Consider the following 15268-nt stretch of genomic DNA (forward strand, 5'->3'; position numbering starts at 1 on the left):
GGCAGAGCGAGGTTGTGAAAGCTGACTGCCCCAATCCCCCACGACCTCACAACTCTTCCCCCCACTTCTGAGATGCAGGATTCCAGGTGTCAATGTGACAGAAAATACGCATTGATTGGAGAGACCCTGCAGCTGGCATGAGGCTGGGAGCTGGAGCCTGGGATCCCCAGCAGGACTCCCACAGAGACCTCATCCGTCTGACCCCACAACCCACCCTCGGGCAGAGGGACTTTGAGCACGTCACTTTATCCCCTCAGCCTCAGGCTCCTGCTCATAAGTGCTCTGGAAGGGCTCACAGGGCACTGGTGCTGGGGGTTGAACTGTGTCCCCAGTAATGACATGGTGATGTCCCAACCCCAGTACCTGTGGACGGAATCTTATAGGAGATGGGGTCTTTGCAGATGTAACCAGGTCAACAAGAGGGCATGGGGCAGGCCCTGCTCTGATATGACAGGAGTCCTTGCTGGAAAAGGAGGCAGTCACAGGGAAAAGAGGCCACATAACAGTGGACGTAGAGGCTGAGGTGATGCGGCCACGAGCCAGGGGACGCTGGAGCCCCCAGAAGCTGGATGAGGCAGGAAGGATCCTCGGCCACAAACTAGGGGACACTGGAGCCCCCAGACGCTGGATGAGGCAGGAAGGATGCCTCCTCACCTGGCGCCTTCACAGTGAGTTAGCCCTTCAGACACCTTGAAGTCGGGATTCCACACTTCTGGATCAGGAAAGAACAAGCTTCTGTTGTTTTTAGCTCCAGCCGTGGTGCTCTGCCGTCCGGCCGTCCTGGGACACACATGTGACCTGGTGCTCAAGGAGCACAGTGGTACTAAGTCAACATGCGTACCCAGGTGTTCACGGAACAGGAATGACAGGGCAGAAAGAGGCAGGAGGGGAGTGTGTTTGTGTTTTCTGCAAGCCAAAACACAGGAGGAGGAATCCCTGGGCTTTGGGGAGCAGGTGCTGCAGCCAAGCATTTCATCTGGTGGGGTGCAGGGCCTAAACCCAGAGACCCTCAGTTGGTGGGGCTGAGGGCCTGACCCAGGGGGACCCATGGTTGGTGCAAATGCAGGGACAGACCCCAGGGACCCGCAGCTGCTGGTGCTCACAGCCTGACCCCAGGGACCCACCCCAGGGGCCGCCACCCAGACCGGGCCCTACTCCCCCAGAAGCCAGCCTGCAGACCCAACCACATGCAGCCCTCACCCCAAACTGCCGGGTCAATACACATCTCCTCTGTTTCACCATCTCCTGCTCCACACCTTCTTTTATTTATTCATTTTGGGGCTTAAATAAGTGTTTCCTTTTGTTCCTGGCAAATGCGTCTTCTACATTTTTGCATGTTTTAAATATTCACGCATGTAAAAGAACTAAAACACACATAGTTTATGTATTATTTAGGGCACTTTTTCTCTGATAAAACAGAAACCCCACATTTGAAGGAGACTTTTACATTTTATTTCCATTAACGCCTCTCGTTAAACTTTAAAGCCTGCTTTGTCCCCATGCTCGAGGGCTGATATTTCCGTCTGTCAGGGAACATGATTGTGCTTGTCGACACGACAGGGAGGAGAAAGAGCAAACAGGACGGGAAATGCCAGCCTGTCGCCGCGATGGGGCCAGGGAGACGCAGGCGGCCCCGGGTCAGGACCCACCTGGGGAAAGAGGCCCAACCAGGCCCAGGGGCTGGGAGATGCTGCCTATCTCCACAGTGGCTCGGCCCAGAGAGCCCTGTCAGCCACGATGGGGCCAGGAGACGCAGGCGGCCCCGGGTCAGGACCCGCCTGGGGAACGAGGCCCCAGACCAGGGCTGGAGGCTGGGAGATGCTGCCCGTCTTCATGGTGGCTGGGCCCAGAGAACCCTGGCTGGCTGCCCACTAGTCCAGGTAGCCATGGCCTCAGCCCCACACCCCGGGGCCTGAGCATATGTTCAGATCAGATGCTTAAGTATCACAGATGGGGCCATGTGTGCACACCCAGAGTAGGGCTGTGGTTCTCACATGCAAAGGCAGAGTGCAGCCTCTCACACCGGTGAACACATCAAGGTTGGCTCACCAGGCGTGCCCCCTACCCCTGGGCCTGTGAGGGCCAGAGAGGCCCCAGGCCCTGTGTCCTGGGTAAGCCCTCTAAGAGTGTCTATGCATGTGTGTACACCTTTGAGTATATGTTCAAGTGTGAGCGTGTGTGTGTGTGTGATTATGTACACATTTGTGTGTGCATGTGAGTGTGCACACTCATCTACACATATGTGTACATGTGGGTGTATGCATGTAGTGTCAGTGTTCACGTATGTCCATGCACAAGTGTGTATGCACGCACATCTGAGTGTGTATACTTTCTGCATGTGTGCGCATGTATGTGCACATTCTGTGTCCGTGTGCATGTGTGTACATGGGGACCTTGTCCCTCTCACCCCATACCATCCACTCTCTAAGTGCCTTGGGGAAGACACTAGAACAGACCCAGTGAGATGCACAGGGAAGGGGCTGACTTCCCACCCAGGTTTTGAGGCAGGTATCTGGGGACAGAGAAGTGGGACAAGTTTATGTCATTTGGCCGCCTGGGTCCCACCTGGTCCAGGCTGTTCCCCGGCCTTGCCCAGCCTGGGGTCTCCTAAAAAGGACTTCCCGTGTAAGGGCTGAGCTAGAAAGCACCCAGGGCCCCCAGCAGCAAGCAGCACTGCCCAGCCCTGTGAGGACTTGTCTGGCCTCAGGATGGGCTGCCCATACCCACACCCACCCACATACCAGGGGAAGGAGCAGGCCACAGGGTCCTCCCTCGTGGGGATGAGTGTCTGGGCCTGTGTCTCCGTCCTTCTTGGGAGATTTTCTGGAGAAGTAGTTTCTGCCTCCCTCTAGGGATCTCCGGAGGCTCTTGCAAGCCAAGCCAGCTGTCAGCACAGCTGCAGGCAGGGTCCCAGCCTTGTCGGGAATCACGGCTGACAGCCCAGGCTCTCCACTGGACTCGTCACCTTGTTTTCAGAATAAATCTTCAGGCAGGATCCTCACTGTCCAGCTGCTCTTGGGGCCTCCAGAGCCACTGGCCCCCGGGGAAGGGGCCTTTGATGCTGGAATCAATCGGCTCAGGAAGCTTCCCAGCAGAGCCCAGTGGATGCGTGTAGCGTGACAGCAATGCTGGCCAAGGAGGCAGATGGCCCAGGTGTCCTGGAGCAGACAGCAAGATGCCCTCAGAGAAAGCTCCTCGGGCAGCAGAGGGGGCAGCAAAGGCAAGGCAGGGCTGGGGCTGGTCAGGCTTCCTGGGGAGACACTGCTGGGGGCAGGTGGAACGTGGTACTCCCAGCACAGGCAGAAAGGCCTAGAACCATGTGGGGTGCCCACCGGCCATCAGAGGAAGCAGACAGCGTGGGCACCTCTGCCCGTCTGCCCTTCGGGCCTGTGCTCTGCCTCCTTGCTCCATGCCCTGGTATGGACAGCAGCCATGTCACCTGCATCCTCTGACTTCCAGAAGGTTCCATCCAGTAAGCGCCCATGGAGGTGATGTCAGAGGAACACATAGGGGAAACACACGGGCTGTCAGCTTCCCCTGGCTGGGCTTGCCCCACCCCCAGGCCCCCACTCCTCTCATGGTTGTCCAGACCCCTCTTCTTCTTGCTCAGGCACCTCTCTTCACCCTTGCCCTCCAGGTCAGAAGCAGCCAGGTCCTATGCAGCCCGTATTAAACCCCACCAAGTCTGGCCCCTGCCAGGACACTGCAGCCCCCAGTCGGAGCCCCTGAGGGCCTTTGCCTTTCCCAGGTGGGCAGTGGTCCTGAGAGACTGGGGGCCAGGTCACAGAGATATCCCCAAGAGCTGGCTCTGGAGCCAGAGTGCCAGAGGCTGGGGGCCTTCCCCTCTTCCTGTCGCTTGACCCACCCCAGCAGGCCCTGGCCAAGTTCTTCCATCCTGGGAGCCCCCTGATGGGGCCTGGCTGCCATCAGACTGGCCCCATGGGCAAAGCCAATTCTGTTCCCATGGTGGCCATGAAGGTGTGATCAGGGGCGCTCTCCTCTCTCCAGATCTCAGAGGAGGAAGTGGCCAGAGAGGCTATCATGGGGTCACTTGTCCCCCACCTTCAGCTCTTCAAAGGTAGGCATGTCCTCAAAACAGAGCATGGCTCATGGTCACAGATACAAGCTGAGTGACTCCAGCAAGGCCTATAACCCATCTGGGGTGAGAGTTAACGGCCTGGAGGGGCAGTGGGAGGGCCATGGTGAGGTCTACTAGGTGCAGGCACTGCCATAACCCAGCAAGTAGACGCCACAGGCACAGTGCAAGTGCCCCCTGATGTTCGGGTTTGACTGAGCAATGTGCCTGCCAGGTGGACCCACAGCCTTCTGGGCACAGAGCACAGAGCCGGGCCCTGAAGCTCTGGGCTTGCAAAGGAAGGGGGCCCAGCTAGGTGGAAAGGACACAGCACAGGCCAGGTTCTCTAGTAAGATCCAACCACATCCACCTGGAAAAGGATTCACCCAAGGGCAGGGAGCAGCATTGCTCCACAAGGAAAAGTAGTGCCACGTTCGATTAGTGATGTCTGCCCAGACAGGGGAAGAAACCGTGATGGCCTTCCCTACCCTAATGGTGCAGCCCTGCACAGGACAGAGCCTGGGAGGTCACTTTATCTGTGCCATGAACACATCCTGGACAGTGAGCTGGTTGAAGACATCAAGGCCAGGAGGACTCAGGGAATGTTTGCTGATTGAGTGAATGAAACCACCCGGGAATGGCATCCCAGGAGGCAAGCAGCCCCTGCCAGCACTCCATCTCCCCTTTGCCAGTCAACCAGGTCAGCAGAGGTCCCTGGAGGAATGGGACAAAGCTGCAAGGCGAGCAGAGGTGCCAGTGCGGGCAGCAGGCAGGACCAGCGCTGCTCAGAGGATGGAGGATGGAGGATGAAGATGGAGCCGGGACCCGACGGAGGTGTGTCCCGCCTCCCATTTGCAGCCGCCTGCAGGTGCTGTCTCCCTGCTTCAGCTCACGGGGAAACACTACAAGCCTGACATCTAATTATTGCTTCTCATGCTCAATTTTTTTTTTTTTTAAGATAAAGATTTTATGGTAATGGCAAGGATCCGAGAGGGAAGTTCACTGGGCCCCAAGTGGTGCCAGGGCCCTACAAGGGCTCTTCATGACTCAGGCCTGGATCTGGCCTCCAGGAGATCCCCTCCCTTCCCACATTTGGAGCTGCAGAGTAAGCGTGTCATTAAGACATGGACATGGGGATGGTCAAAGCATGGGGTCCTGGCTGCTGGAATGAAATTCACAACCCACAGACTGTCTGGGGCTTGGTCTCAAGGCAAAGTGGGCAGGAGTGCAGCCTCCGAGATGGGTCCTCCGAGGAAGGGCTGCCAGCAGGCTGCGTGTACTCTTTAAAGAACAGCCAGTGGGTATAAAGGGCCCTGCCAGTGACACGGTCACACTTAGGGAAGACCTCTATCCTCGGAATGAAAAATATCCCCTGGGAGGAGCTACCCTGAAGCCCCTGATGGCTCATCACCAGACAGGAGGCTCCAGGGCCCCTGGCCTCAGCCTAGCACACCCTCCCACACCACTGGACACCTCTAGCGGAGCAGTGGGACGAGAGTTACTCTCTGCAAGCCCCCAGAGAAGATGAAAAGAGAAGCGACTTCCCATGGCTGGGGAGGGGCAGCCAGAGAGTTATACGAAGCCGAGGCCAAGTTGGGACCCCACATGTGTGCACCCGTGGGCCTGCACTCTGATAGCTCCTGCCCTCGCTCTCCCATGACCTCCAGGACGTTCAGCAGCGTCTCCCAGCGAGGGAAGAGACACGTGGACCCAGCTTGAAGGCATGCCTCCCAGCTCCGCCACAGCCTCTAAATGCCACCGCTCCGCATTCTGTCCCCCAGGCTGCGGGCGCCTGACAGGTGGGTGAGAAACGTCGCAGTGGCGAGATTTATTGATCAGCGAGGCGGCAGCTGGGATGGCGCTGGCTGGTCCTCCCGCACTGACTTATCTCCGGCAGAAATAAAAATCAGCTGAGCGCTGGGTTTAGATGGGCTACAATCTGTTAGCAGAAAATTGGACTGTCACCAGCGTGCCATGTTCATTTTGGCTGATTAAAGAGATATTAATCTACTGTCACTGTTACAGCTCTGTCAGCGGAGCTAACAGGCCACGGAGGCAGGGCCGCCTTGGGGATGACAGCAGACGGGCTGCACCGCACATGGGTCTGCTCCCAGGCCACCGCAGCTGGGAGGGGCTGCCGCCCTCCTTGGGGACACAACAGGTCCTTGAGGAGGTCACTGGCCACAGGGGCACGGAATAACTGCTGTGGGTCAAAGGCTCAAGCTCCCCATTTCCCGGACGGTGTTTGTTCTTCTGAGAAGTGGATGTAACCCCACACTCGGTCACCCATGGGGCCCAGGCTTGTCTGCCCAGAGAAGGATGAGAACCTCACCCAGGGTGATGCCATGTCTCCCACCAGACTCAGGTCCCCACTGGCCACAGGCCAAGCGAAAATCAGGGTGGTTTAGTGGGAGCGGCTTTGTGGGCTCTGGAGGCTCAGATCCTCAGAGAAGACCCTCACCCGCAGCTCCCCTGCAGGCCCCTATGCAATGCGTGAGCTCAGATTGAATGCCGTGTAGATGCTGCCCTGGGACCACCCCCACTGCCACACCTGAGTCTTGGCCACCGGAGTCCCGCCTGGTCCGGAGTCCCATCAGGAGAAAATGCACTGGGGCGTGATTGGCACCTACTGAATACCCTTTCAACCCAGCTCCCCTGGGAGTGCCTCTGGGGCCGGTGGTCAGGTCCTATTAAATTAAGACCCACCCTTAATTATTTTATCTTAATTATCTCTTTAAAGTGGAAAAGGAAACAGTAACCCACCAATATTCTTGCCTAAGAAATCCCACGGACAGAGTGACTGGCGGGCTACAGTCCATGGGATCACATAGAATCGGGCACCACCACCGTCTCTTCAAAGACCCAGATACAACCACATCCTGAGGCACCAGGGCTTGGTGTCTCAACCTATAAATATGGGGAGATACAAACACCCACTACACCTCCTTTTCTTTGAACTTCATTCCTCCTCTGAGCAGTGGTGTTTTATATATAGCGATGAAACCCAGCCTCCCCAGGGTCACCCCCTGGGCATTACACAAGCACCAGCACAGCCCCAGGTGAGTGGAGGGGACCCTCGCTGACTCCTGCTGAGTCTGCGACTGCGTTAATAGGAGTTTGGGGGAGGTTCACCTCCAATTCTTCTCCACTGCTCCATCAACATCCAGGCAGAGCGAGCGCTGCGGTGCGTGGGCTGCATGAAATATTCAAGAGCATTCTATTATTGAATTAACTATTTATCGATTTATAATTTAAAAGATGTATGCCCCGCCGCTAACAAAGATTCCACTCCGACTCTGGACTTGGAGAGCCGCCTGCACCGCTGCCCCCGGGGACTCCCTCCCGCAGCCCCAGCCCCAAGAGCAGGGGAGGGGCCCGGAGGGGGCACAGGGCAGCCTCTCCCCAGCGACGTCTCCTCTGTCCCGAGACCGGAGCCACGCAGGCCACACGGCTACCGCTCCGAAAACTCGCTGAGACAGAGAGTTCAGGCCTCACTGATCCCCAACAAGGTTGTCTCTTTTAAAATAAACTTTTTTAAGAGCAGTTTTAGGTTCACAGCAAAATTGAGGGGGAGGTACAGAGATTTCCCATGTAGCCCCCTACTGCATGCACAGCCCCCACAACACACACAGCCTCCCACCACATGCACAGCGCCCCACCACACAGCCCCCTACCATATGCACAACCCCCACAACACACACAGTCCCCCACCACATGCACAGCTCCCCCCACATGCACAGCTGCCCGGAGTCCATAGTCTACACGTGGGGGTTCACTCTGCGTGTGGTACATTCTGTGGATTTGGACAAATGTATGAAGACCTGTGCCCACCATTATGGTGTCACAGAGAGAGCTTTCACTGCTCCCCAGTCCTCTGCTCTCTGCCTGTTCATTCCTCCCCACCCACCCCTGGGGGACCCCTGATCTCTTTACTGTGCCGTAGACAGGCTTTTCCAGAGGGTCTCAGGGCTGGAGTCAAGCAACCTGTTGCCTCTCTTACCTGGTAACATGCATCTAGGCTTGGAGGTGGGCATCTGCATGTCCCCAGTCTACAGGCTCGGTTAGGAGACCCTCTCAGCTAAGGTGACACATGGGGCCCCAATGGAGCCAGGAGGGACACGGTGCTCCAGATCCTTCTGCTGCCCAGTGGCCTGAGGCACGCTGGCATGCAGGCCCTGGGGCCTGGCCAGACTCAGCTCCATCACAGGCAGTCTGGATCCAGTCTGCAGTGCTCAGCCAAGGCCTGACCCCAAGTCCTTCCTGGCCATACCTCAGAGCTAGATGGGAGGCACCAGGGGTCGGAGGAGACACTGAAGCTCCCGGGTCGCCCCACCCTCCCTGGACCAGGACTCCGCACAGGAGTCGGGATCGTAGGGGTTGAACGGCACGCAGTAATAATCATTGTTTTAAGACTCACACATCGGACCCCTGACTGTGTGACAAGGGCTCAGGATGAAGCCCGGGAAAATAATTACCAGCATATCAGACTCCAGACTGTAATAACATCTATTAAAGACGACACGCTAGGAAAATCCCGGATTACGATGCCAGAGGCTGTACCCCAGAGAGCCCCTTTGCGAAGATGGGAGCTCCCACGTGGCCTCCCTCAACCCCTTCCCTGTTGGTGCCCCGAGACTGGAGCTCCATGCACACATGGATTCACCCCAGAGAGGGGGGCCAGCTCCAGTGGGTGCACCGCCCAGCTGAGCACCTGGCGTGACCCCTGGGCAGCCTCCTCCCTGCCTCACCTGTGAGGGCCCCTCCAGTCTTGGAGGGTCGGCCATGGCCAGGGCGCCATCTCCAAACCCACCTGGAGGAGTCAGAGTCCTGGCAGGAAAGAGACAGCCGGGGCCCCACAGGAGGCGGGGGAGGTTGTACAGACCTTCCACGGGGCGCGGCAGCGCTGAGGGCCCAGCCGCAGGGAAAGGGACAAGGAACACATCAGGAGTGGTGTTACCCTCCACCCCAGGAGGAAATGGGTCTCTCTCCTGCCCTCTGACCTCATCAGCCAAAATCCCCAGGAAACCAGAGGCAGCACCGCAGAGACAGGTCCCTTCAGGTCAGCCTTGCGGGCCGAGTCAGACAGTGGAGAGGACAGCAGCCTGCAGGGGCTGAAGGGTATTGCCCACGGTGGGTGCTCACCAGCCCTGATGGCCCTCACCCGCCCACCATTGTGGGACTTGCTGGTGCTCAGCAGCCAGGGCCAATATCAAGCACTGCAGGCCTGGCTTGTGCTGGCTTTTTTTTTTCAGGTGGACACTGCCGGCCCGTGGGCGAGGCTGCCCTGTTTCCTGGTCACTGTGGACTGTTAGGTCAGCCTGGATTCTTCCACTTGGGTCCAGCCCGCCCCACCTAGGGTAACAGCTGAATCATCAGAGGACTGACCCTGCCGAGACCCTCTGGGCCTCTGTGTGGAGGCGCCACACCAGCAGCCATCAGAGGGGAAGACGGGCAGAAGGTCAGGCACCCAGGCTGCTCCCTGAGCTGATGACTGGATGAATGAATGAATGAAATGCAAAGAACCCTGGGAGTCCTGCAGATGGAGCCCTGCCTGAGATCCCCCTTCTGGGGCTCAAGGATCGATCAGGGCAAGTGGCTTGGAAACAGACTGGACTGGGGAGACTGAGCCAGCATCTCTATGTCCCCAGCCAGCTGCTCGGAGATGCTGTATCCCAGTTGGGTCCCAGAGATGGAGACCACTGAGGGGTCTCTCACCGGCCTAAAGCCTACCTTCTGGAAAGAGAAGACCACCAACCAGGTTTGTGCCACAAAATGAACCTCCTCATTCTTGAGTAAGCAGAAATGAATGTGTCCAGGATGTGTGCTCAAAATTTAACTGATCTCCTCTTTCTGACACCCTGGAAATTGGGCTCGGGGACTTTCAGGGAGTCAGTGAGGCCAAGTGATCACAGCCATTTGGGGCAGTGCAGGGCTCAAATGCAGGGGTCACATGAGAGATGAGGTTCACACCTGTTTGTGGGGGTTGGTTTCTCCAAATCTTCACTCCCATTATTAATGGGCTGATAAGGTCAACACACCTGGGAATCCAAGTCTGCCCCCGCCTGCCCCTGGAGCAGCTGTAGGGCAGGAGTCAGGGAGGGCGAGGCCATGGTTCCCTTGGACCTACCGTGTTGGTGAATCTGCACTCCCTCATTCATTCATTCAACAAACATGCCCCAGGGCACCTACCAGGCCCCAGGCTCCGAGGCAGGTCCTGAGGATGCAGACAGGACCCTGGATCTCACAGAGTCATCCCTCTACAAAGAGCCCAAGAATCAACAAGAAGAGAGAAACGAACCAGAGAACGCTGTGCGAACAGGGTAAGGTCAACCCGCAGACGTGATGGGCAAGTATCCCATGGGGCCTCGAGTGTGAATCAGGGCCAAGCACGCAGGTGGATGTCAGGGCCGAGGGGGCCCTTCAGGGAGGTGGATGTGGGGTGTCCTGCCCTTGGTCTGGGGTCAGGGCACGTGTGCCTCATGCAAGCTTCACCTAGATAATGAACAGAGGAGACAGGGAAGACATGATATGCTGGGCACAGGAGACCAGGGCTGTGGTCTGAATCAGGGAAACTGGCCCAGGACCCACCACCTGTCATGTGACTCCCAGCCCCACAAAGCCCAGAGCAAGAGCGGGGAATGGGGGTGGGGCAAGGCAGTGTGAGCTCCCTGTCGGGGTGGGGGGGGGGGCCAGCTCTGCTAGGACCTGAGCAGCAGACCCCCAGCCTCTCAGCTCTGCACCCAAAGCCACCTGGGCCCCAGGATGGGCCTGTGCTGAGGACAGTCCCCACATCACCCCTCTCCCCCCTCTTAGGTACACAGGGCGGTTCCAGTGTTCCTGATCAGACACACTGCCGGGAGTGACCCAAGGATCCCAATGGCCCATGTTAAGGGCCCAGGACAGCTTGACCACGTCTCCGTACCAAGGAAAATGGGCCCACACACTGAATGAAGCTGTCAATGAAGCTGTCACCTAGGTTCTTTCTGAAGTCCAGGCCTTGGGGACAAGGTGAAGTCACACTTGAATGTAATGGCAGGAGTGGTCACTGCAGAGAGTGAACGGGGCAGACGTCCACTCCCTGGGGGACTCTTGAGGCTGGTGAGGAGCTCCAGTTACGGCCGGTCCTAAAATCATCTCATTTCTTTTAACCCCAGGGGTGATGCCCTCAGCAAATAACACGGATTGATGTACAGACCAAAGACACAGTGCAATGGACTTGTGGGTCTGCTGCGCCTCTTCTGAGAAGACCCTAGAATCCCTTAGAAAGGATGTGCGCCCAGGAAGTGGAGCCAGGCTCTTTGGATAGACATGGACAGAGATGAAGGCCTCAGGCTCCGTGTCTTGGAAAGAGAACCAAGCCCTACCCACCCCCCACTCTCTGTCAGAGAAACTCAGCTCCATCGTGGGGAGACCCTGGCACAACCTCATCCAAGCAGACACTTGGTGAGGGGCTCCTGGTCTCCCCAAGATATAGCTGCATCCCCCCTCTCCTGTCTAGGCCACAGCTGAGCTGGGTCTCATCCTGACTCCTGACTTAAACACCCAAAGAAGAGGAAGTCTTTGCTACAAACTCTCCGAAATTGTTTGAAAGCTGATTTTTCATGTGCTGCTCCAATAATGAGATGCAATGTCAAAACAGAGGTGCCGGAGGTGGGATGGACAGTGATTCCACAGAGACACCCGTGGTTGCCCAATGTGACCCGAGGCTCAGAAAGAGGAAGCTGGTGATGTGGAGCCTGAAGGGAGGCTATGGGGTGGCCCTTCTGGAGCAAACAGGTGTGAAGATGTTCACCTCATCGGGTATACCAAAGAGCATTCACAAGGAACAGGCTCTCAGGGTCCAGGCAGACTCTCAGTGGCAGGGAGAGGTGGGGGGCCTCTCTCCCTGGCCACCCCGGGGCTAGCTCAGGTCTCTCACAGAGTGGCCATAGTGTCCAGGAGGGTCATTGTTATGGGCTGAATTGGGTCCCACTCCCAAAATAAACATTCAAGTCCTAACAAGTCCTTTGCTGGTGAGCAAAGCAGAGAGAATGACTGGTGACAATGGGCTGTGTTTTGGGACAGGGTGTGGAATCCGAGGCTGCAGCCCCATCACGTCCTTGTGCTTTCTCATACAGGCCTATGCGTGTATGCATGCGTGCACTGATTCCTTTCTCCCTCCTTCTTCCTTTCCTGTCATTATCTGATCAGCATACAGTCAGCAGTGGTTAACTTGATAATCTATTCTGTGACTCCTAAACAGTGACATACAAATATTTATGCAAAAACATACAGAACACAATCTCACAAATGAACTACAAGAGAAACTGCTTCACCAGACACGAACACCACCAATGTCGCCAGGAAGTGGATGTCAAGATGCAGGGTTTGTCTCTCTTTAAGGAGAAAGGGTGACAGGTAATTGTTTTTCTGACAGATAATTGCATCTTATGGCTTCCCAGGTGGCTCAATGGTAAAGGATCCACCTGCCAGTGCAGGAGACATAAGAAATGCAAGTTCAATCCCTGGGTTGGGACGATCCCCTGGAGGAGGAATTGGCAACCCACTCCAGTATTCTTGCCTGGAGAATCCCATGGACAGAGGAGCCTGGTGGGCTACTGTCCATAGGGTCACAAAGAGTCAGACATGATTTAGCAACTATACAACAATAAGACAGAATCACTCAGCTGCCATGGTCAGACAAGGGTTCGACATACAAACGTGTATGAGGCTTGTGTACAAGGGGAGTAGCTAAAGGGGGGATGGTGCTGGCCGTCTGGGCTGTCGTCTCCAGACTCCCAGCCCACCCTTCCACAGGCTAAACTATGGTTGAGGACCCCCACCCCAGGCACATCTCCCTGGCCACTGGCTTCCTGCGAGGCTCTGCCAATCAGGAACCTGGATGGAGGTGGGGAAGCAGGTGTTGGCAGAGGGGATGCTTCTATGCCTCTTCTGTTACTTTTGTCCAAAGCAGTGGCCCCTGGTCCTGTTGGCGGAGGCTGATTCCAGCCACCACCTTCATCTGGCAGCAGGGCCACCAGCAGGCACCAGGCAGATTCCCTGCTCAGAGACGTCTCCCAACCCTGGGCCCCTCTCCCAGCTCCTGGGTCCCAATGATTCGCTCCTGTCTCCCTGCAGATCCTGCTCCTGGGTCACGCCGTGACCTCCCGGGGCCTCTCCAGCACCTCTGGTCTGTGCTTCTGACCAGACCCTGGCTGAACAGGATGGTAGTTCTTCATGGGGTTATCACTGAGCCGAGACTCACTGCACCTGGAGAACAAGGGAATGGGGGTGTCCAGAGAGGGTGGTCTCTGTGCTGACCAGGACGTGACCAGGCGGTACCAGTTGGGGACATAGTGCTGGTGCTAGGAGTGGGGACCCAGTGGGGCTCCCAGGGCAGAAACTGCCCCCCAGCTCCATGGATGCCCGGGACAGGCCGGGGGCCAGAGCTGCCCCGGCACCACCAGAAGCCCCTTCTGGGCTGCAGACCACTAGGACCCTGGGAACTAGAGGCCTGGGGGTCCTCATGCTGAGGGTGGGAAATTCAGAGGGAGTCCAGGCCACAGCCAGCCACTCAGAGCTGCCACCCCCCTGACCCCAGCACATGGATTCACTCTCCAGAGGGTCTTATAGGACGTGAGAGGGTGGGGACCCTTCTAAGGTCCTTGACCGTCTCTGTACCTTGTCCTCATGAGACGCCTGGACAGTGGGGCAGCTGGGGGCGGTTCTGTGCAGTTGTCATGTCCGTGCCCATCTGTGTACATGCATCTCACAAGTACTCTGTCAGGTATGTACATGTGCATGTGTGGGTGGGTGGCTGCGGGTCTGCATGCCGCCGCTCTCAGAAAGGAGAGAAGAGGTCCTGCTCCCTCTGTCCTCTTCCCCAGCCCCACATAGACCTGGCTGCCCACCCAGGTCCACCAGGCTGCTCCCCAGACAGCAGGCGTGGGGGTGTGAATGGAGCAGAGACATCTCCCTGTAGGTCTCAGTGCAAACCTCCATGTGTCCGGGAGGCCTGGTGTGTGACGGGTATGGGCCAGGTGCTGGCTCCCTCCTCTCTCATCTGCACCCAGGCCTAGGGAGAGGTGCTGAAGTTCAGTGGGGGAAGTCTCCTGAGCTCAGAATCCCCTCAAGACTTTCCCCGGAGAGTCCCTGATGATGGGGCCACACACACAAGCCAGGCAAGATGACACCCCAGGGACGGACACTCTGGACAGCAGGAAGGAGAGATGCCTGATGGGGAGGGGGAGCCAACACCCCCATCCCATGCCAGAAGGGCTGTGTGGCCGTAGGAGACACCGGGCTCTCACTGAGTCTCAGCCTCCTTACCTGATCTCAGGGGCGACTGGGTCGTGCCAAGCCCTTCCAAAGCCACGCTCCAGGGCTGGCACGTGAGGGGCACCCTGCAGGCCTCGCCTCGAGCAGATCCTGGCTGTGAACACAGCCCCACCTCCAGCGGAGACCCGACTCCCCAAGCTCTGGGCCTGCAGAGGGCAGGGGTTGCCCGCCCGCCCGGCCAGGGTCTCCCCAGCCTCCCCACCCCCATGGCAGTGGTGCCTTCTCTCCACTTTCCTGGGCTGTAGCTCTCGGCCTAATTATCTCTAACCTTCTATTCGAAGACCGCTGTCCTTGCCTGATAAAAACCAGTAACTTTGAAAGCAAACTGGGTCTTAATTTTCCTTGACAGCCCTGCTTGAAGCATGCGGGCCGAGCTGGGGTTTAATTAAATGCACATTCGTATTCCAAACAAATTAAGTACAATTAAGGACCCTGAGTTATGGGTATCTATCACTCCGTGATGTTTTTGTAAAAATTACCCCATCGAGATCAAAGTCAGAGGATCCTTGCCTTAATTGCTTCATTAGGGTGCCGTGCACCAGGCTTCGAAAGGACCGGCCCTGGTGTCTCTTTGGGAATTACCCAAACGACGGCTCTCAGAGTAATTGCTTCCACATTTCTCTCCCAGAGACGTCCCGGCCTCCACGGATCAACGGCAAGGGCTCCAAGAACCCAGCTCTGCTCTCGTCCCCGCGGCAGCAGCCAAGGCGTTTTCGTGGCGCCTGTACGGAGGCCTCACCAGGCCGGCTGGTGGGTGGGCTGCCCCCTACCCTGCCCACACTTGGCCTCTCAGCCGGACAGCCAGTGGCCCAGGGAGCAGGGCCCAGGCCAGGCCACGGGTCCCCTAAATGGGCCGGCACACACCAACCAGACCCT

The 15268-nt window shown here is 57.3% G+C and overlaps 1 long non-coding RNA gene across 2 annotated transcripts in view; it reads right to left on the reverse strand.

The window, feature by feature from the left end:
* Positions 1-1284: 1284 nt before the first annotated feature.
* LOC122708152 overlaps positions 1285-15268 on the reverse strand; it is a 32039-nt gene continuing 18055 nt past the window's right edge. The window contains exon 3 of one of the 2 annotated variants that reach the window (XR_006345020.1): positions 1285-3158. This is a non-coding gene — a long non-coding RNA (uncharacterized LOC122708152). Of the gene's footprint in view, positions 7269-15268 lie in introns of both variants that reach the window. The other variant, XR_006345019.1, reaches the window with a different exon arrangement.

The sequence above is a fragment of the Cervus elaphus genome, chromosome 14 (genome assembly GCF_910594005.1).
Source record: "Cervus elaphus chromosome 14, mCerEla1.1, whole genome shotgun sequence".
Lineage (NCBI taxonomy): Eukaryota > Metazoa > Chordata > Mammalia > Artiodactyla > Cervidae > Cervus > Cervus elaphus.